General features: G+C 42.1%; 1 protein-coding gene across 1 annotated transcript in view; it reads right to left on the bottom strand.

Moving 5' to 3' along the window:
• Positions 1-21,713, bottom strand: part of MCU (mitochondrial calcium uniporter) — a 168,975-nt gene that overhangs the window by 146,639 nt on the left and 623 nt on the right. The window lies entirely within an intron of this gene.

The following is a 21,713-nucleotide window of genomic DNA, read 5'->3' on the forward strand; positions in this document are numbered from 1 at the left end:
TAGGTTGATACTCCATTGAGTGTGATGAGTCATCAAGAAAAGATCCCTGTCCAAAAATCTGGCATCTGGTTGGTTACAAATGGGAAAAAATAAGCTTCCCTGAACATTAATAGAGAAGGGAGAAAACCATCTCAAGTCATTCTCTTAACAACTTGGATATTTTCCAATACTTTCTAGAATGCCTTATTAAAAAACATTTTTAAAAGGTTCTTTCCTTCATTTTACATTCAGGAAAAAAGCACTCAAGGACAGGAAGTTATTTTCTAAGGTCAAGCCCAGGCAGGAATACAGCTCCGACTTCCTCAGTACTCAGCTTTCCCTTCAAATCCCACTGCACAGTCAAGATGCAGATTCTTATACCTAAGAAGAGCTCTCAATCATTGGACCTTTAGAATCAGGCAGGGAGAAAGTCAACTGAAGCAGAGTCAAGTAATTTTCTGTCACCTCGATGTATCTGAATTCTCCCTGAAAATGAAATTCTTTGAGAAAAAGATTATGTGTCATGAGAGTGATCGCCTTCACATACCTGGGAATATTCAAGTTTCCCCTGCTGAAACACATCACCAATACCTAAGACAGACCAGGTCAACACTCTCCCTTAAACAAGTGATGGCACTTAACAAAGGATGTATGCATTTACAGAGGGAAAGACTTACTAGATGACCTGAAAAGGAAAACACCAAGTTTAAGTAACCAGGGCCATAAACACTAATGCCAGGTCATTCTAACTCAGAAACAAGGTTGGGACCGATCCTCCCTGCTCTCCTTCCAGAAGCCAGGTCCATTTGTGATGAACAACTCCAGACAAACACAAGAACTCCCACCAGCCTGCCTCGGAGCCAGTCCTGTCCCCAAAGAGGCCCAGAGGTACAGGTCCTTCCAGCCCTAGGTCATCCATCACCCTGCTCAAAGTCCTCAAAGTCAAAGGGCCTCAAGGGTAAACTTCATATTTCTGTTCTATCCTGCTAAAGGACAGGGTGGAGTCCCAACCTGAACCAGACCTCTCTCTCACAAGCACCATGGAGCGGACCTCAAAGGGCTCATGTTGAAATGAAAATGCTACCCTCTGCATCTGCTGTGGTCTAAAAATACAAACCAGTGCCTTTAGCTGGCCCCTAGCAGCTGCTGTTCCCCTTCCGTGCCTAGACATTTAATGGCAAGCTGGAGAAAAGAACCAGTCTACAAAGGATCAAGCAAGTGCCTTTTAAAAAATCTCATCATAAGGAGTTACTCTACATGGCTTTGCAAAGTAAGCAAAAACCATGCCAAATAGTAAACAAGGCACTTACTTGACTCCCACAGGCCAGCTCCCCTCTCTAGCAGCTATGATGTCACTGGCATGGTGCATGGAGAGTCAGGTGGGAAGGGAATCCTGCCAGGCACTGGAGGAAAGGTGGCCAAAGATCTAAAAGAACAGAAAAACACCTCAAGTCAGTGTCACAGGTAAGGCCCTTCCTTCAGAGCCTAGAGGACCCCAGCCAGTCATGCCCAAAGTCTAGAACTGGGATAGCTGGATATTTCCAAGTCACCTTTGCATCTGAGTTTGAGAGTGAGCCCAAGGATAATCAGATTCTTCAAAAGAAGGTCCTGTGGTTTAAAGTACAGAATAATCCAGAAAGGCTGTCAAAATGGGATATACATTTGTTAATATTTTTTTTTCCAGAGACAACAGCTATTAAATCCTTCCCAGCCTCATGGTGAGTCAGCCGTAAAAATGGGGATTTAACATAGTACCTCATTAACTGATATATAATGCAGAAAGAGTAATAAGATTTTTATAAGAAAAGGCGAGACAGTTTCAACTTCTGATTTGTTTTCAAAACTCTGAGAACAAACAACTAAAAATTGTTTTCTAAATCCTATTTTTCAGTCCACTTTGCAATTTAATCTCATTATATTGAATTTCTTAGAAATTACACAAGTTGAAGGAACAGGTGTGCATAACCTCCACATTCAGTAAGGAACATTTAAGGAACCTGTAAATAATAAGTAAAACACTGTTTCCTGCTTTTGAGGCCCTAACCCAGCAGGAAGGATTAGATTTAGTTAAATAACTATGATAGAATCAAATATAATAATTATTTTAAGAGATTAAAAATGCTATGAGTATTCTAAGGAGATATGGATCACTTCTGGTTGGGAGCAATCGGGGAAGACTTAAGGAAAGCAGCGGCCTTTCAGCTGTGTCTTCAATGATGGGTAAGACTGGAGGCAGGGCAGCTAGGTGGTACCACAGAGTCAGCAAGACTCATCTTCCCAAGTTCAAATCTGGCCTCAGACACTAGCCATGTGACCCTGCCCTGTTTGCCTCAGTTTCCTCATCTGTAATATGAGCTGGAAAAGGAAATGGCAAACCGCTCCACTATCTTTGCCAAGAAAACCCCAGCTGGGGTCCCAAAGAGTTGCACATGACTGGAACAAGACTTGAAGCAGGTAAAATGAGGTGGGGAAATCATGGTGGGAAAAGCAATTTGAGACAAGGAAGCCCGGCTGGGTTAGTAAAACCATGAGCTTGGCTAGAGTGTAGAGCATTCAAAAGGGAGCAGATAGAGAGAAGGTAGGAAATGCAGGTTGGGGCCAGATTGGTTTTTTTTTTTTAAAAAAAGCTTCATATGCCGAGATAAGTTGCCCAGATGACAACAGGGAGTCACGGAAGGTTTCTGAACAGAACAGTGAAATAATCAGTCAGACCTGTGCATTAGGAAGATGAATTTGGCATTGGTGTACAGAATTAATTAAAGTGAGGAGAGACAAGTTATGAGGCTGTTACAAATAGTCCTGGACAGAGAATCAGTAGGATTTGGGATTGGCTGGACGGGAAAAGGAAGAGTTTAGGGAGACTGGGGGAACTCAAAATTTATACCAAAAGTACTTGTTAAGTGAAAAAAAATTTAAATAAAAGAAAGATATTACCAAAGTATCAAAAATGAAAGGATGGGAAAGTGATTAGTTCCCTATAGCAGAAATAAGGAAGTCTGAATGTAGATCAAAGCATACTATTTGCTCTCTTTTTTTGTTTTATTTTGTTTTTTCTCTCATGGTTCCTCCCATTTGTTCTAATTCTTCTTTATAACATGACTATTGTGAAAATATGTTTGATAAAAATGTAGATGTAGAACCTATATCAGATTGCATGCCATCTTGGGGAGGGAGGTGGAGAAAATTTAAAACCTAAAAGTTTATGGAAGTGAATGCTGAAAACTAAAAATTAATTAATTTTCTTTTTTTTAAATAAGGATGTCAGGAAGGAAGTGGGCCATGGAGAAGAGCAGCTGAATTCATCATATTTCATGAACACCAATTTACCCATCTTTTAAACTCTGATATATTTCAGCTGACTAATTTCATGTTGTTTTGTTCCTAGAAAACTGATTGACATTTAAAAATCCTAAGTATCTTTTACAAACACCCCCACCAGACTGATCCTAAATGCATTATGTGTAAAGAAATTAATCTTGACTTTTTTTACAGACATTAGAAATAAGGAATTTTTATTTATCCCTACCTACAGTAACTCCACCTTTGTCTTACCTGAAAACATCCCTAATCCCTAGGAAGACCCTTCTATATTGGAAGACTTAAAATTCCTTTGACAAAGACAAGTAGACTTGAATCATTCTTGAGGCTCTGGAGTCTTATTTGTTCAAGAAGAAAAGAAAATTCAAGTACTCACATCAGACAAGCAAGACCTTTCTTGTTCTGTTGCCTAATTTATTTTATTACTTTTTTTGAAGGAGAGAGAAAGGCAAATAGGGTTAAGAGACTTGCCCAAGGTCACAGAGCTGGTAAGTGTCAAGTGTCTGAGATCAAATTTGAACTCAGGTCCTCCTGACTCCAAGGCTCTATTCACTGTGCCACCCAGCTGCCTCCTTTGCCTAATTTCAAAAAATGCTTAAAGCTGTCATTTTTTGTTGGGAATACTGAGAGTCTAAATCGTCCAGTTCCCAATAAACTTAATTAGAGTGGTGTATTCCCTGAGGGCAGCAGTATTTTTCCTTTATGACCAGCTCATTCCTTAGGTGCCCAAATAACATCTTCCCCTCTGTTCTGGCTGCTGGTTTGCCTTCAGCTCCATCTCCTGGAAAGTCCCCTGTTCATTACAGTATTTTCCCTGCTGGTTCAGCATTACAGCAACTCATTTGGAGGGACAGACCAAGTGATGCCCAGCTCTGCATCATATAACTGTGCAAAATGCTCCGTAGGCCATTAACAAAGATAAGGGTAGTTTATCTGGAAACTGGAGGTAAAAGATAGCAGTCTTCCCAAGCCACAGCTCCATGTTGTTCATTCTGAGTTTAATGTTCAACATGTGAGAACAGACATGAACACATACATAGCTACAGTAAAACTGATAAAATTAAACAAATATTTACTAAGCATCTATGTCCCTAGCACTGAGCTGCTTCTTTACTGACCAGGATTCTCTCAAACCCATTCCTATGTCTTCCCTTTAGCCTATAAACACAACTTAATTTAGAAAGAGCTTTTTTTTTTTTAACCATCTAGGGAATACAAACAGTAAAATTCCTTTTATAGAAGAAACAGATTTTCCCCCAACTTCAGATTATTTCAAACAAACAGAAATAACACAATACTGAATTAATGCCAACAGAATTCCAATTACATTTTGTCTGGGCTCTACAGAATTAAAACATCTCTGAGCTGGGTAAAATCAAGTTTATGCTGCAACAGATCAATCCAGTATGAGCTCTCTGTATTATGGCAGATGTTCCCATACATTCTGAAGAAGACATGGTCAGCCATGTAATAAAACATTATTCCATGCCTCCCACCCTTCTCCAGCATCCCCTCGCAAGAAATACTAAGAGTTTTATTTTTTCCCCTAAGAACATAAGTGAGGAGATCACTCCACACTCAAAAAAAAAAGGGGGGGGGGGAAATATGGTTGACTTCTCCTAAAGCAAAAAGCAGCATTCCTTAAGAGTTGAAAAAATTAGCTTAGTCTTCCTATCTGTGCCTATGAAAATAAAAATTCAGCTCAAAGACTTCTTGTCTAGTGGACAATAGGCGCCTTTTGCTATCCTGTTCCACTTCCTTAAGAAGAACCAGCTATTATGCCTGCTACCCTGTTGATCCTCCTGCCCTTACAAGTTTACTTCTTTTAGCTTTTCTCTGTAAGAAAACCAGCCCTGTCTCCTCGGTCTACCTCTATCCTCCCATTTCCCCCAGCTTCTTTTAATACTGGCTGGGACTCGACCTTCTGATCTATAACTCTGTGGCTTCAACTCCTCTCTACTTTAATCTTTACAAGGATTTCTCATCTTAAGACATGAAATCCATTATTCTCCCCTTTCATTTTTTTCCCCTTTTGCTAAAAGCTCAAACTATCATTAAAAAAAAGTAATTGCATATTTAAAGCTCTCCTGAGTTGAAAGCACTTGGTCACATTAAGAATTTAACTTCATCCTGTTTCCAACACCAAGGCAAAATGAGATACTAAAATTATCAAGAAAACACTGAAAATGGTGCAAAAGCTCCATTTTAATATGAGAATACAAAATATTCTCTATTATACCATAAATCCTGTGTTTATATTTGGATCAGGGCTTAGCATAAAGAAGAGATTTTATTTTCTTTAGAATTATTGTTGAGGGGTGGGGAAAGGAGTAAACCAATGGAAAAAGGTATCAAACCAAGAAAATAAAATGTTAATATATATATAGCCTGTCAACTTTATTTTCTATCTAGTCACTGATTTCAGAATCAGTACTAATCCTGACTAAAGAGCAAGGAAATAATAAAATAGACTGTGAACATGTGTGCATGTATATATGTGTACATGTATGTATGTATATATGTATACGTGTGCATGCATGTACACACACAGGTTTCCTCTCATTTACAAAACTGAAATGCTCCAGCCAAGATTTTGTCTGGGTATCTGGGAATAAGATTCTCTTTTACTTAAAAGGAATCTGGAAACTTAAATGCTACTTTCTATAATCTCTTTGGAAAAAGAACTTTACTGAAAACATTCTGGTATGCATTCTGATTTAAAATGAAAACAAATTTTCCCTTGGCATTGGCCCCTGGCCACAAGCCCTGCTTCCAGGTAGCTGATAGAGTTGTTGGCAGGATAATTCAAGATACAGGATACAGCAGAGTTTTTTAAAAGGTGATTAGTAAAGTTCAATTTCAAAAGAAACAGAACACCTCCAAGATTCCTCTACTTAATAGTCTGTGGAAATGTACTTCAGTAAGGAATCCAACATGTCAAAAAAGTTGGCAGCACCTCTTTCCAAAGGTCCCTTGCCCCCATTCCCACAAACTATGTGTCCATCACCATTGGGTTAACGTCTTCAAATCCTAAGGAGTCAGGCAGCACTATGCTCTTTCTTTTGGAGGTCATTTTTAATCAGCACCTACAAAAAGCAGTGATTTCTCCATAGCATGACTTGTAAACTGCTTTGTGAGTATTAGCTGTTGCCTGAATCAAACAGAATCTCTTCCTTCCTTGCATTTCTATGACTCCTATCACCATAGCATCTAAGTACAGACAGTGACACCATCACATGAAGAGCTATAATTAAAATGCCGTATTATCTTTAACACAATCTATTGCAAGACTTAGAAAATGGTCCCTCTGACTTTCTCTGCCTTCCACTGCTGTGAGGAAAAGAAATGATCAGCAATGTAGGCAACCAATTACTGATACGTTTCATGAACAATCAGATTTCAACGGACCCTACGTATAAAGGTTTCTACAAGACAAGTCTGAGGGAATCAAGAAATTGATGGAGAGCTCAACACTCTGGTTAATGCAACCCTGAGCCACCATTTAAATGGTGCGCCTAAGTCAGGTCCTTTGCAAACTACTCTGGCAACAGATGAATCCATGCAGGTCACAATCTCCCATATACCTTCTAATCCTGTGTAATTCTCATCCAAGTTTTCTGATGAAGCCTACACGGAGAATCTAACATACATGAAGATGTGTAAAAAGAATGAAAACAAGGAAATACAAATATAGTCATTCCAAAAGTATCTATTAAGAGCTTGCTTTGTGACGGGCATTTTGTGCTAATCATCTGGGGATAAAAACAAAGGTTAAAAAAAGGGTCCTGACTTTAAGAAACTCACATTTTAATGGGGGATATGAACATAAAAATAACTAGGTACATTCAAGGTATATAAAGAGTGGATAGAAGATTGTAATCTCAGAGGGAAAACACAAGAATGATGTATCATCACCCTCCCTTGAAGCTGACTGCCCTTCTCTTCTTGCTTCCAATGGGAGAAGCAGAAGATAGGGAACAAGGTAAGACTGAACATGTGAGTACTGGAATTATCCCAAGGAATTTTTTACCTCCTCAGAAGCTCCCCCAACCCCCAATAATAACTACTAAAAATGAAATGCTGCTCTCTCCATCCCTAACCTTTAACACTGTCTTCCAGTCAAGATGGCTGAATGAATGAAAGGCAGACTTTCCAGCTCTCAAATACCTACTCCAGCAAAAATCTGAAATTTCACTAGACTGAATAATAATCAAGAAATCCAGTGAGGATCTAGAGTGGCTTCTTCCAGAGCTGCCCCAAAAGTCAACTAGAAGCCTAAGGAAGGGGAGCCACCAACAAAGTAGTCAGTGAAGGCAAATAAACCAGCCTTAAGGAGGTCCGATGACTTCTGTAGCCTTAGGAGAGAAGGGCTAAGAAAGACCCAGGTGATCAGAAAGCACTCAGGTGGGCAGAAAGATCCAGAAAGCAGAAGTAACTGGAGACAAATGGCAATAACCAGAACAGGGCAGCAGCCCTCAGACCCAAGCAGCACGTAGCCAAGACTCTTGCAAGGGTGCGAGGTCTGGGGGGTGGGGGCAGAGGCACAGAGTGCCTAACACTAAGAGGCAGAGGTTTCTTAGCATAGCTGACCACAACACTCAAAAATGAACAGTTCAAGAAGGAGCTCAGTCATGGACCAAGGTTCCAATTCAGAACAGAAGCTGGAAAGATGAGTAAATCAAAGAAAATACCCATCAGTATCAAAATATTATTGGAGATCTAGAAATTCTCCCCAAAGATGACTCCATAGCAACTAAAGCAGTGACTAAAAGGGAAAAATGCATTTTCCACAAAAACTACCCAAACACCTAGAAGAAATAAAAGTTCTGGAGGAAAGATGTTGAAGGAAAACAGTTTAGAAGAGAACTGACAATATTTACTCAAGTTAACATATTCCCTGAAAACCTGAATATACCACGTAGAAATCAATGACTCCTTCATGTGACAGCAAGAAATATTAAAATAAAATCCAAAGACTGGAAAAAGAGAGAAGAAAATACAAAGTACTATATCTAAAACAAGTGACCCAGAAAATTGGTCAAGGAGAGAGAGATAATTTAAGAATCATTGGACTCTCTGAAAAGCATGATTTACAAAAAAAGCTTAGACATTATTTTAAGAGATCATAAAATTGCCCAGATTTACTAGACCCAGAGGGCAAAGTACAGGTGGAAAGAATCCAGTGACCTTCTGAAAGAAACTCCTTAAGGAAAAATTCATGAAGGTCAAAACTGAAAAGCTCCTACAGCAAAGATAAAAATACGGTAAGAATCCAAAAAGAAGCAATTTAAGGAACCATAGATTATCACACAGTCTGTGGCATGGCACAAGGCAACTTCTACTACAAACAAGAAAAGACTGTTACATAATACCTCAAGGCAAACAACGTAAGCTTACAACTGAGAATGATTTATCCTGAAAAGATGAGTATAATCTGATAAGGAAAAATAGCTTTGAATGGATAAGGAATAGTTGAGCAAGTCTGATAAAAAGAACAGAGCTGATCTTTTTATGGTAGTAAAGAATCAGAAAATGAGGGGATGTCCATCAACCGGGGCATGGCTGAACAAGTTACAGTATATGAATGTGATAAGAATACTATCATGCTATAAGAAATGATGAAGGGGACGGTTTCAGAAAAACCTGGAAAGACTTACATGAACTGATGCAAAGTGAAGTAAGCAGAAGCAGGAGAACATTGTATATTGTAATAGAAATACTGTAAGGATAATCAACTAGCTATTCTGATCAATATAGTGATCCTCAGAGATTCCAAAGGGCATATGATGAAAAATGCTATCCACCTCCAGAAAAAGAACTTACGAACTCCGAGAGCAGAATGAAGCATATTTTGTTTTTTGCAACATGGTTAACATGGGAATGTTTTACATGACTTCACATGTGTAATGGGTATCATTGCCTTCTCAATGAGTGAGGGAGGGGCTGGAGGAAAAGAATTTGCAACGCAAAATTGCACAAAACTTTTTAATTAATGTAAAAATAAAAGATCAAAGCTGAGTAAGAATTCAGAAATACAAAAACAAGAATCCAGTAAAACGTAAAGAGATGAACTTGTTTGAGCAAATGGAAGGGGTGGCATGATGATGCACTATGAAGATTCTAATAGGGAGAGGAGAAACAAGTATGGCCCTTGAAAACCTTAATGTCTTCAAAGGGCACTGAGGGAGTGAACTGTGAAATACTGAGGTCCAGGGATTCTCTAGAGGATTTGGAAAATAAAAGGAGAGTGAAAGAAACACACTATTGTATAGAGAAGGAAGAAGGAAGGGGGGATGGAGCTGGCTATGGCTCCTAATTGGGTTGCTGTGAGTTCATGATTCCATACAACCTACCACAGAGTTAGCCAGAGGTGAAAGAAACTTCTGTAATCCTGTAGTCACCTATAGACTCTAATTTTCATAGAACATGAAAACCCAAATGGGTTAGATTTGTCCCAAAGCCAATCAGAAGCAGAGGCAGAACAAAATCCAAGTCTTCTAACTGCCCATGGGTCAGTACCCACCATGGCACACAGTCTTCTCATTTACCTTTGTACCATCTTATTTGCCTAAATTAGGAAACTCTTGTTAATTCTGTCATACAGCAATTCCCGGCTCTCAGGAAGATGTTTCCCAGTACTAGTTTTACCGCCTAGCACTGCTATTTCTGGTAACACACATATTTCCAATCTACCTACGGATGGATCCTGTATTAAAGAAATGGATACTGGACCATCCTTTGTATTGACACAGGTCAGGTGACTAAGAAGGAAGTGTGTGCTTCCTATATTTCTAAATAAGGCCACCTAGGAGGCCATCAAACAACTGAGAATACTGAATAACTACTCCAACTAAAATTGTTTTAATAATTCCAAGACGAGAGAATCAGGCGTGGTCTGTGGTTTCTATGGTTCCAGTATGTTGGAAAAATGAGAGTTGCCAAAACATGCTGAGGGAGAGTTTGTCCTTAGGTCACTTTCATTTCCCAAGTGATAAAACTTAATAGCCCTTGAAGAGAGCCTAAGGGAGTTTAGTACATGGAAGGGACCAGCCCATGAATCCATACTGCAAAATTTAAATCTTAAGGCTACAGTTTCTAAGCCAAAAAACCCCAATAATGCTCCCTAACACTGCCCTAAACGTGAATGAATGCAGCATCCAGGTTTTTGCCTCTGGTGAGAGAAGTGTGTACTATACTCAGGTCTCCTTGCAATATATCTGCAACAGGGAAATCCTGCAGATCATAATTAGGCAGAAATTGTGGTGGTATGAAGGAAATCCAGATTTGGCAGAGAAGAGGAAAAGGGAGTAACAAGGATGAAAGGTCTTAAAAAGTAAAGATGACAGAGAAACCTGTTTATGTTCAGGTTATGAAAAGGATGAGGTGCTGGAAAGGACATGTGTGTGTGTGTGTGTGTGTGTGTGTGTGTGTGTGTGTGTATTGGGTGTGAATTTGAATGGCCACATCAATCAGGTCAGAACATATATTTCCAGGAGTCAGCCAGACGCGAGGGCAGGTGTAGGGACACAAACATCTCCTGTCCTTGGAAAGCCACATATAATACAAAACATACCCGAAGGAAATACAAAGTAGTGTGGGGGGAGATGACAGGGTAGGAAGGTGAGGCTGACTCTAAGGAAGAGAGTAGGAAGAGCCTCTGATGGGGCACCTGAGCCAAGTGATAGGCTATATTGTAGAAAGGAGGAATACGTCCAGAGAGTGGGACCAGAGGGGCTAGAAAAGCATGGGGGAAGTGGACCAGGAAGGCTGAAGATCCAAACATCAGCTTGAGGGCTCAAAGTCTGCTCTGCATCAATTTATCACTGGGTCTCAGATGGAGATCATCTCTGTGGTTTCTGTCTCCTCATTAACCATTCTCACCTCTTGGCTTTCTAATCACACGTCGCTTTCATTGAGATGAAGCAATCAAAGAACATTTATGGAGAACTCATTATGTGCCAGGCACTGAGGTCATCCTTCAAACTAACATTAATATTCTCAACATCAATGAGAATCCACTTCAAGGCAGATGTACTTTGGATCCCATCCACACAAGCTTAGTTACTGAATACCAAAAGTTATGACAAGGTAGTTTCATCCATACAATGATTCCCCTCCCTCTACAGATAAGAAATAACATCGAAATAAGGAGATTCCTAGGACCCTAACTGGTGTCACTTTAGTTAGTCCAAAAAAAAATAGAATTCTATTAACAAGTCACAGAAAATAATAATTTATTTATATTTATTTCTAGATAATAAATATTTATAGAGAGCTTTAAGGTTTGCAGAACACCTTACAAATATTATCTCATTTTAGCCTCACAACAATTCCAGGAGGGAGGTACTATTATTATCCCTACTTTACAGATGAAGAAACAGAAACAGACTGAAGTTATGACTTACCCAATGTCACTCTGAGGCAGGATCTGAACTCAGCTCTTTCTAACTTCAGGTCCAGCCTTCTATTCTACTGTTACTACCTAACTGCCTCAGTAACCAGCACAACAGTGGAAAAGGAACAATTGGGCCTATCACGCACCCCAAAATAAATAAATGAAAATGCCCTGAACATCACAATCTCAAGAAAATGTCCACATGGACAACTGATCAAAAGGTTCTTGTCTTTTCCTGAAATAACTAAGGAAGTGGGAGGACGTTATTGCCAAAATGCACTTAAAATAAGATTCATACTTGATGATCATCTACCTCAAATACTAGAAAATCTAAGCCTGAGAGACATCTAATATGGCTGATTACAGTCATTATTTTCCCATCAGCCCCTAGAGGGTAAAAAAGTGAGATGGGAAAATGTATTTTTATGTCTGAAAATTCTGTGTGAGATTATTTTAGGAACATTTCTCAAGTTATACATTACTAATAGGGCTAAATTAGCTACCATTTCCATAAGCACTCAATCTAAACAATTCAATTCCACTCAATTCAATTCCAAAGAAAGTCCTGTTGGCTCCAGTAAATGAAGCACTGACCTAGAAGCAGACCAAGACTCAAATCCTAGGGCAGGGATGGGGAACCTACATTAGGATTCAGTCAAAGGGATGCACTTGAGGACCCAGAGGGCCACATATGGCCTGGAGGCCACAGATTCTCCACCTCTGTCCAAATGGCTACTTACTACTACCTGTATAACCCTGGGCAAGTCACGGAGCCCACTGAGTTCTGAAACCGGATTTCTAAGGTTCATTCCCGCTCTCAATTCCACCATAGTATAACACGTTTCTACATAATCACACAACCACTACTGTATTCTATGCCCAGAAATCTCAGAGGTTGTAAAAGAACAGAAAGAACACCCTTCAGACCCTGAACTCTATAAAGTGACTCATGTATCTTCCAAGTCTCCAGGCTCTCTTTCTCCCTAAGGCTACCCTCCCTTCTCACCCAAACTACCTGGCTCCCTCACAGTTAATATCAGAATTCATTCTCACACTATCTAAATCACCATAATGATCAACTGATTTGGATAGAACAAATACAGCAAATCTTTTTATTTAAAATCATAAATCTAAAGTTAAATATGGATCCTGTTTAAAAAGTTTCTTGTGTATACATTTGGGTTTTGCACATTCACACTATGGCCATATAGTACCTGCATTGGTTTGGGTATCCCATGATGAATTTCAGTATTCCCTGGAATAAGACTGACCTGTACTCCTGAGTTCAAGAGGGTCATGCACTGTTGCTTGTTCATAGGTGATCAGATGACAAGGACTGTGAAAGGGTGCTTAGCTTCCCCCACCCCTATGTTCCCTACAGGTTGGGGGCACAGTCTTTCCTGCATTGATTCTGGCTACCTGGGACCTCTACTATTGCTCCTGTCCCTTTTCTGCATGTTGCTTGACAGGAGGGCCCTCAGTTCCCTCATTGATTTAACCAAAATCATCCATTTGGAAGCACCCAGCTCTCAGAAGTGCCCGTTGGGTGTCCTTGTCCGCTATCCCAAGGCCAATATTCTGACTGCCTAAATCTTCCCCTGGAGCCTTACTGGAGTGTACCTAAGGGTCCTGCCCCTTCTTATTTCTCTTCATCGTGTGCAGACAATCAAGGCCAAGGTCTCCCATTGCATCGTGGGCTATCTCCAGTCATCCTGATGAATGTCTGGTCACTGGACCCAGATGGCTCAAGAGGTGAAAGTGAGGCTGGTCACTTTGCATAGCCCTCCCTCACTCAAAATAAAGTCAAGTGCAAGTCAAGTCATCTGATGTCATGATCCTCTTTGAAAATAAAGGACAAACACAGAAAGATCACAACAACAACAAAATCTAGACCAGGGGTGAGGAACTTGCAGCCTTGAGGTTACATCTGGCTCTCTAGGGCCACAGTCAAAGGGCTGCACTTGAGGACATGTGGCCTCAAGGCTGCAGGTTCCCTACCCCTGAGACTAATTCCTCAGGACCTGCTGCCTTTCTCCAGTCACTGTGGCCACAGAAGCAGAATCCTTTCCTTCCCTCACTTCCCACATTCAGCACTAACATGCAAAGGCCCATTTTTCCCCCCTCACAGATGGGATCTTCTTCAGGACTTCCTTCCTCATATTTACTAATAACTTCACTGGGGTAAAGTCCTATTTGGGGGCATATCTCCATCCCAGGATTGTCCATTTAAGGTCCTAATGATTTCAATAGCACACATTCCTCAGGAATTTACTGGAGGCTTCCTCTGGTGCAGATTCATTAAAAGACAGTAATAATGATGAAAACCCCACTTTATTACCCTTTATTACCTACTGCAACCATTTACCAGCTTAATACTATTATTCAGAGAGGCTCAAAGTGGCCCAGAAAGCTGGCCTCAGAATCAGGAAGTCCTGGCTCCAGTTCAACCTGTAACACACATGACCTCTGGGCATGTCCCTGACCTTTCAAAGCTTGGAGATAATCTCTAAGGACATAAACCGCAGAGCAGATTCTGATCTGAACTGGTGGAGGGACTTGCTTCACCGGTAATTCCTTAAACCAGTAGAATCAAAGGTCCATTTCCACCCCCACTTCCTTTTTAAAAAATCATTGAAGAAGAAAAGACTTGTAGAAAGTTGTCATTTTTAGCTTATTGTTACAATCTGGGAGCTGCCAATGGCAGCTGACATTTGGAGTGAGCTTTAAATTGGCACCATGGTTCACATATTTCAGCCTCCTGACAACCTTATAAAGTTGATACTACAAGTAGGCGTTGTTAACCCATTTTGGGGATGAGGACTCCAAGGCTCCCAGAGGTAAAAAGAGCTTTGCCATGGTGCACTTTGAACTCGGGGCTTTCCGACTCCAGATTCAGCACTCTGCCAGGCTGTGTCCTCAGGAGAAGCAAAAGCAGCTCAAACACAAACTCAGATGCAAGCAGGCATCATCACTAGGTGAAGGACATCCAAAGCAAACTGAACAGCATAAAGACATTGGTAGCATTTATCCTAGGATTCCTCTTTAGACATCTGAGATGTAGTGGGTTCTGATGGGCCACCGTAGGATATGAATATCCAAGATTAAAAGGCAGTTCTCACATTTCTTTTCATTACTCTATCAGACCCAACTGTACACTACATTTAGGTGTCAAAAACGCTCAATGCCTGCACTTCAGTATTCATCTTAGACCTCATGATGACATGGCAGCAACCCTAGGATTTGATGTCTGGCCCAGCAGAGCACAAACCTGAATTCCAACCCACTGGAAAGGCTTTGAGGGCAGGTCCAGAAATGGCCTGTATGTCTGTTGTCTGGGCCCTGCTCTAGATGAGATCATAGAGACTTGTCACCCAAGTCATCCAGCTCAAGAAGATAATTATTACAGCATGAAGGGCTAGAGATCAACACAAGTGGGAAAAGTCACACCAGTGAGATAGGACCAGATGTTTCCTGATGTAGATTCCTTCCCTTCCCCCACCCAATCTGATTGGTCTCAGCCTTCTCAATGCAGCATCTTGGTCTGGAGCTTCTCAGACATGGTGGGTTTCTGAGACCACCTGAGTCACCAGCCCTTTATGACTTACTGACCAGATGGAAAGGAGGCTAAACGCCACTGTACTCTTGCTGGGTCCTTTGTTCAATGTTCAATGACTTGCATTTCATTCCAATGTTGAACCTGAACTGAGAGGATGCTGGCTTTAGAGCCATACCCGCAAAGATCACCCATGAAATCACAGATCCATGGATCACCAGTAATCCTTGAAGTATCAGACAATATATCTATCACACACGACACTTCTTAACATCAACATCCTTTTCCCCCCAGGCTGTGGTCTTATTACTTCCAACATTCAACAAATTCCATTGAAGAAAACAGATGAAAAGAGATAATAGATGGATGTTTTACAGCTCAAACTGAAAAGGGTGGATTTTGTAAACAATTGGCAAGGAGTCTGATCTAAATCAAGGGAGTCATCAGGCAAGGCTGAGTTTAAGTCCTAAGTAAAAGAAGTTTGTTTGTTTTTTACCATAAATAAGAAAACCCAATGTGTAGATTCAGCATTCCTGGAGAAAGCACCACAATGATCCCTGATAAACCATGAAGAGCAAAGTTTGGTGCAAAGACCACTTGGACTAAGCAGGAAGCTGAAAGACCTGGCTTCTAACATTGTCCCAAGCACTAATTAGCTAGGTGACCTTGGGTCAATCATTTCATCTCTCTGCATCTCTGTCCCCTCAGGAGTAGACCTGCTAACAGTAGCTGACATTTTCATAGCACTTTAAGAGCTGTAAAGCACTTCACAAACCTCATCTCATCATAAGGGCCTTGAAAGATCACTGAATACCTGAATGGATCTGTGCACTCACCTGAACAGGTACTCACTCCAACTGTGCAAACTGCACTTCACCCTACACAACTACTGGTCAGGCCATCCCCTGAGTCCTCAGAGCACCCACCCCACGTGGCTCTGGGTCTTCCTCAGTGCCTCCATAATTTGGAGCTTGTCCATTTGTTATCTTTTGTTCTTCCTTTCCAACCAAAACACCTGCTTTCCCAGAATGCATTCCCAGAACGCAGCTCCACTGAGACCCTGCTTCTGCATTATCTCCTATCTGCTCCCTTCTCTCCAGGAGATCGATCAAGAAGCATTTATTAAACACTTACTATATACAGATACTGCATTAAATACTGGGAACACAAAGGCAGGCTAAAACACAAAGGCAATCCCAGTGTTCAAGGAGTTATATATTAATGGGGAAAATGTGAAAATTACTAAGTACACATAACATATACAAGGAGGGGAAGAAAGGGAAGCTTCCAGTGGCTGGGAAGACCAGTGGTGGATGCCTCCTGCAGAAGGCAGCATCTGAGCTGAGCCTTGAAAGAAGCCAGGGATGGATGCCAACATGGAGGGTTTTCCAAGCACAGGGAGAGCCACCCTAGAGACAACAGCCTTGTTTAGATCTTCACCACCTCTGACAGGGACTATGAGAACCTCCTAATTGGCTTCCCCATCCCTCTCCACTTTCTAGTCTCTCTAATTAGTCCTCCATGGAGCTGCCATATTGATACTGCCAAAGCACAAACTGACCGTTTGTCACTTGCTCGCTCAAGAAGTTTCAGATGAAATAATGACTTGATATTTAAAGTCCTTCCATAGTCTGGCTCCAATTGAGCTTTCCAGATGCCTTTTCCATTTCTGCTCCTCACATTCCAGCCAAACCAGTCTACCTTCTGTTCCCCAAATGACATTCTGTCTCCTTTGCACAGAGCTTTTCCACAGGCTATCCCCAACTACTCCCAGGACTCCCTTCTCATCTCCACCTCTTGGAATTCCCAGCTTCATTCAAGGCTCACAAGGACTATCTCTTGTAAGAGGGATTCCCACTGCCCCACAATTCTCAACATTTTATCCTCAAAAAAACTTTGCATTTACTTTCTAAATGTACTCAATCAAGTCACTCCACCCCAACTAAAGTAAGTGATAAGATTCTCAATCAATCTCAATCCTATTCAGACTAAGTGCAAAAAGTCCTTGGAACTAGAGTGACTTTGCACAAGAACGTGTTAAGATTAGCTAAGGAAACTTGGCCAAGTCCTAGGGGTCATCTAAAATTACCATGCTAGTTAGCGAAGAAATCATTAAAAAGTTTGGAACAAGAGGGATATTTATAAAGAGGAACCACCTGGAGGGGGAGGCCTTGACTTTGGAATTGGCTTAGTTCTCCTCCACTCCTCCCTCATCCAGGGGAAGGACCTTTTGAGATTTTGAAGGGTCCGAAGAAGCTGGATGTACCATCTTGCCAATGATATCCTGGCAGCGTCTCTATCAGTTGAAGATGAGACTGGATGCGAATTCACAATTCCATGAGGAGCCCCAAAAAACAAAACAAAAAACTCTGCCATGCCTAAGAGGAGCTTCTTGAGTGTCCCACACATAGGCAATGAGGACTCCCAGAGATCAGCAGCTGTGAATTACTCTTCTGTACTATGGGTCCTCTAAGCCAAAGCCAACTTTCCACAGGTGTCTGTATGTAATTGTGGGGGACAGTGTCACAGACTTTTGAAGGTGAAATGTTTTGGACTTTTGAAGGTGAAATGTTTTGAACCAACTGTTCATACTCTAACACTTTCATAAATTCCCCTTTCTAAAAAGCTACTTAATACAGGATAACTAAAATGATTCTCACCTCATAATCCTAAAGGGAAGTGGGGGATATAGAGTATAGTTCAAGCTGAAGGCATTACAGAACCATCTTGGACTTTTCTAGGACCCCAAAGAGGAGAGGTAGGCTTGTTCTGGGACCTAAGACTCACCTGTGGGACAGGAAATTGGAATAAAGATCCTTAAATCTTATAAGGGAGATATGTGTGTATATATGTGAATATACATACACATGTGTATATGAAATATTTATTTTATATGTACATGCTATCTACCCTCCCACCTTCCCCTCTCAGAATATAAACTCCTTGAGAACAGGGATTATTTTTATTTGGGGCTTATATTTCCAGTGCCTGGCAAACAGTCATTACATAATAAATGCTGGTTGAATAACTCTTTGCTGGCAATATATTGCAGCATCCTCATGTCCTCCGTGGACATGAGGGCGACCTGGAATTTTGATTCTTCAATGACTGACAGCCAGTGAGTATCAAAAGAAGAGCAGGGATATGCAAATGCAGCAGTCTCCTGAGCAGAAGCTTGAGGTCGTTAAAAGCCTTGCATGACTCCCCAAATTCAAGTCAGCCTTCCTAGTACTCAAGCCTGGGTCTGAGTTAACTGTCCATTGGCAGAGTCTATGCCAACATATGCACTAATGGACCAGTTCAGTAGTCATCCATATGAAGATCACAGTCTGGATAATAGGTAGGACGGGTGTTCTAATAGCCCCATTTTACAGATAAGGAAAACGATAATTGGTTTGGCCCTCATGACAGTGCCAGTGCGTAGATGAGGCAGGATTTGAACCCAGGTCTCCTGATGTCAATGCTCTTTCCAAGCAATCACACTGCCTGTTATAGAACAGAAAGGGCACTGGTTTGGGGGGCAGAAGGACATAGCTGTAGTCCTGGACCCATTAATAACTGTGGGAGGTTGGGTTTTCTGGGTCTCAGTGTAAAATAGGAAGGTTGAAAGAAATCACTGCAAAGGTGATGTGTGTGTGTGTGTGTGTGTGTGTGTGTGTGTGTGTGTGATGTTAGCCAGATCCCTTTGCAGACTGGAGATGGAGAAGGTATAACTCGACCTGGGTCCAGAACGAAAACCAGGAACTGATGGGAGGAGGGAGGGGGAGAGAAAGGAATTCAAGCATAAAAGTATCATATGAGCAAAGGTGTGATTGTGGAAAAGCATATGGTATATTTTAGGAACAGCAGGGAGCCAGATCTGACTAAAAAAAGAGGGTTTTGACTAGAGAATCCTGGAAGACAAGGCTGAACCAGTAAAGCAGAACCAGATGATGGAGGATTATCTGAGGAGGAATGGGCTGAAGAATCGGTTCATGGGCAACTGGGAGCTACCAAGAGGGGAGTGTTGATAAGCTTCTGCAGCCAGGCCACTCTAGCAGGAGGCAGAAGAAGGACATTATCAGGTAATACAAAGTCAGCCGGAGTGGAGCCACCACAGATGAAGCGTAGGAAACAACTGCTGGGGATATGTGCCCAAGTGAAGACATCTGGCCATGCCCCACATCTGGTGACTGCAAGGAATAGATAAGGACAGCCGCTCGATGTAAGCAAAGACTTCCTACCACTCATGAGGCAAAGAAGCTGAATCCCCCACAACTATCTTGTAAATAGCAGCAGGGATGAGAGGCTTGGCACATTCATGAAGGGAATTCTATATTATTAGAAGCCAGATGCTCCAATAGGAAGGAAAACTACACCCGGTGCCATGATGAGCAACTGGTAAAAATAGATCCTGCCTTCTAGGAGCTAAGAGGACAAATACTTAATCTGGCTCAAAGTTGGCAGTTGACTCCAAACATTCCCTTTATCCCAAACATTTTATCACAGTTTTAAAATTTCTTATCCACACAGCAGAGCATTAATATATTGGGCACGTTTCGCCAATCAGGAAAGTCAAATTGTTGCCTGTAATCTGACAGCTGTATACAGATGAACCAAATGTCTTCACTACATACATCTGCACCCTCTTGTTCAACTAATAATCAAATAACAGGGACTCCTCACACCCGAGTACATTTTACGTTTTGCATAGTGTTGTAATTTATCTTCCTCTAAAAGCAAAAACAAGATTAGTGAAGATAAGGTTCTATTCAAATCCTCTCAAATTTAATCTCACTTATCACCTATAGAAAAGGGGGAGGGAAGGACACTATCTGGATCTAAACAAAATGCTTGGGTCCGATACAGCATGCCATCTAGTGTCCACAGATAGGATGTCTCCTTGGAAAAATTCAATTTAAATCTCAGGCATCCTTAATATAATATCTATCCTATCTGGGAAGTTGTTTATCCTTGTCCAACAGTCATCCTCCACTTAAATTCACTCTTCAGAATAACATTAAGGACTAAAAAGTTCCTGACAGTCAAAAGCATGTCCATGAAAAGTAGGAAATCTGAAGAACATGGTTCAGCTCCAATGCAACTGTTACCAAACCATCATTTACACAACCACAGGAGAAAACGACAGAAAGTCTTTTTTAGTAAGCATCTCAACCGCCTGTGTGTCTTCATTCCAGCTTGGGGTGAACCTGATAGTCCCCCAACGATGCCACTTCCTCCACCCTTCAGAGTAACCCCCTTCTCTTCAGTTTCCCAATCAAAGCCCAGACCCAGAGGAGCTCACAGTCGGGCAACACCTCATCACAGGGGTACTGGAAGCATGACATAACTCCTATACAGGTTTTGGGTTACTCAAACAGCACATGCAACAGACAAGAGCAGTTCAGAATTCATCCATCATTCCGTAACTTTGCACAATCTTAAACCATAGAGACTATTCTCACTTGAGGAACCTTTTCAGGGTAACGGTAGGAAACTTTTTTTTTTATAATAGAATGATTTCCCTGAGCAGACATTTGTCAGAAACACTTAAGTGGGGGCTAAAAAAATGCACAAACCGGACTGTTTAAGAACAAAAACTAAAAAGCTCTGCTCTCCCTCAAGAGCTTTACCATAGTGACATATGGCTACAGCACCTGTGAAGATCGGGGGGCTGGTGTGCACAAGAAGGGGGGCGGGGTGGCTTTGAAGTCGGGATACAAAGAACACAGCCCCCCATCCTGTGGCTGTGCACTTGTACGAGTACTTCGGGGTACTTTCTCCTCCATGAGCTCATATGCCCTGCGGCAGATCCAGGGGGAGCTCTCTGGGAAGCCCCCGCTCGATTCCAGGCTAGCACCACTGACGCCTCCAAATGCCCAGGGACTCTCTTCTCAGAAGGGAATTCTCCACGGAGCCTCCCCCTGTCCACTCCAGCCCTGAGCAGAAAAGCCAGCCTCACTCACTGCTGCGCTGGAAGTGGACTGGGGGCAGTACACAGGAGTATGGGCAAGTCAAGGGACGACCCCCGGGCTCTCGAGACCGGACTGCTCTCCGGCACTTTTTCTTTGATAAAAAAAACACCCCGAGAACACCCAGCTGGGATAGAGGTGGACGGAAGGATGGACCCCGAAGTGTGTGCGTACGTACCAATTGGGGTGTATTAGCACGTGTGCACACATCCCATGATGTGGAGCCGCTGCCCCCTTCTGCCAGCTCAGGGATACCCACGAGCAACTGGTCAACCCCGGAGCAAGGTCTCCCCTCCCCGGGAGCGGGGATCCCCATGCGCTGGGGGTGCTCTCCTCCCGCTGACCAGAGGCCGGCCCCCGACCCCCGAGGCCGCCCCGCTGCCTCCCTCCCTCCCTCCCTCCGCGACACTGCAGCAGCCTCTCCGGGGAGCTGTCCCCCGCTCCAGGCACGCCAGCAAGTCCCGGGGAGGACAAAGTTTGCCGTCCCTTGTGCCAGCAGGGCCCCCAGTCGGGGTCC

This window comes from Notamacropus eugenii, chromosome 1 (genome assembly GCF_028372415.1).
Source record: "Notamacropus eugenii isolate mMacEug1 chromosome 1, mMacEug1.pri_v2, whole genome shotgun sequence".
Taxonomy (NCBI): Eukaryota; Metazoa; Chordata; class Mammalia; order Diprotodontia; family Macropodidae; genus Notamacropus; species Notamacropus eugenii.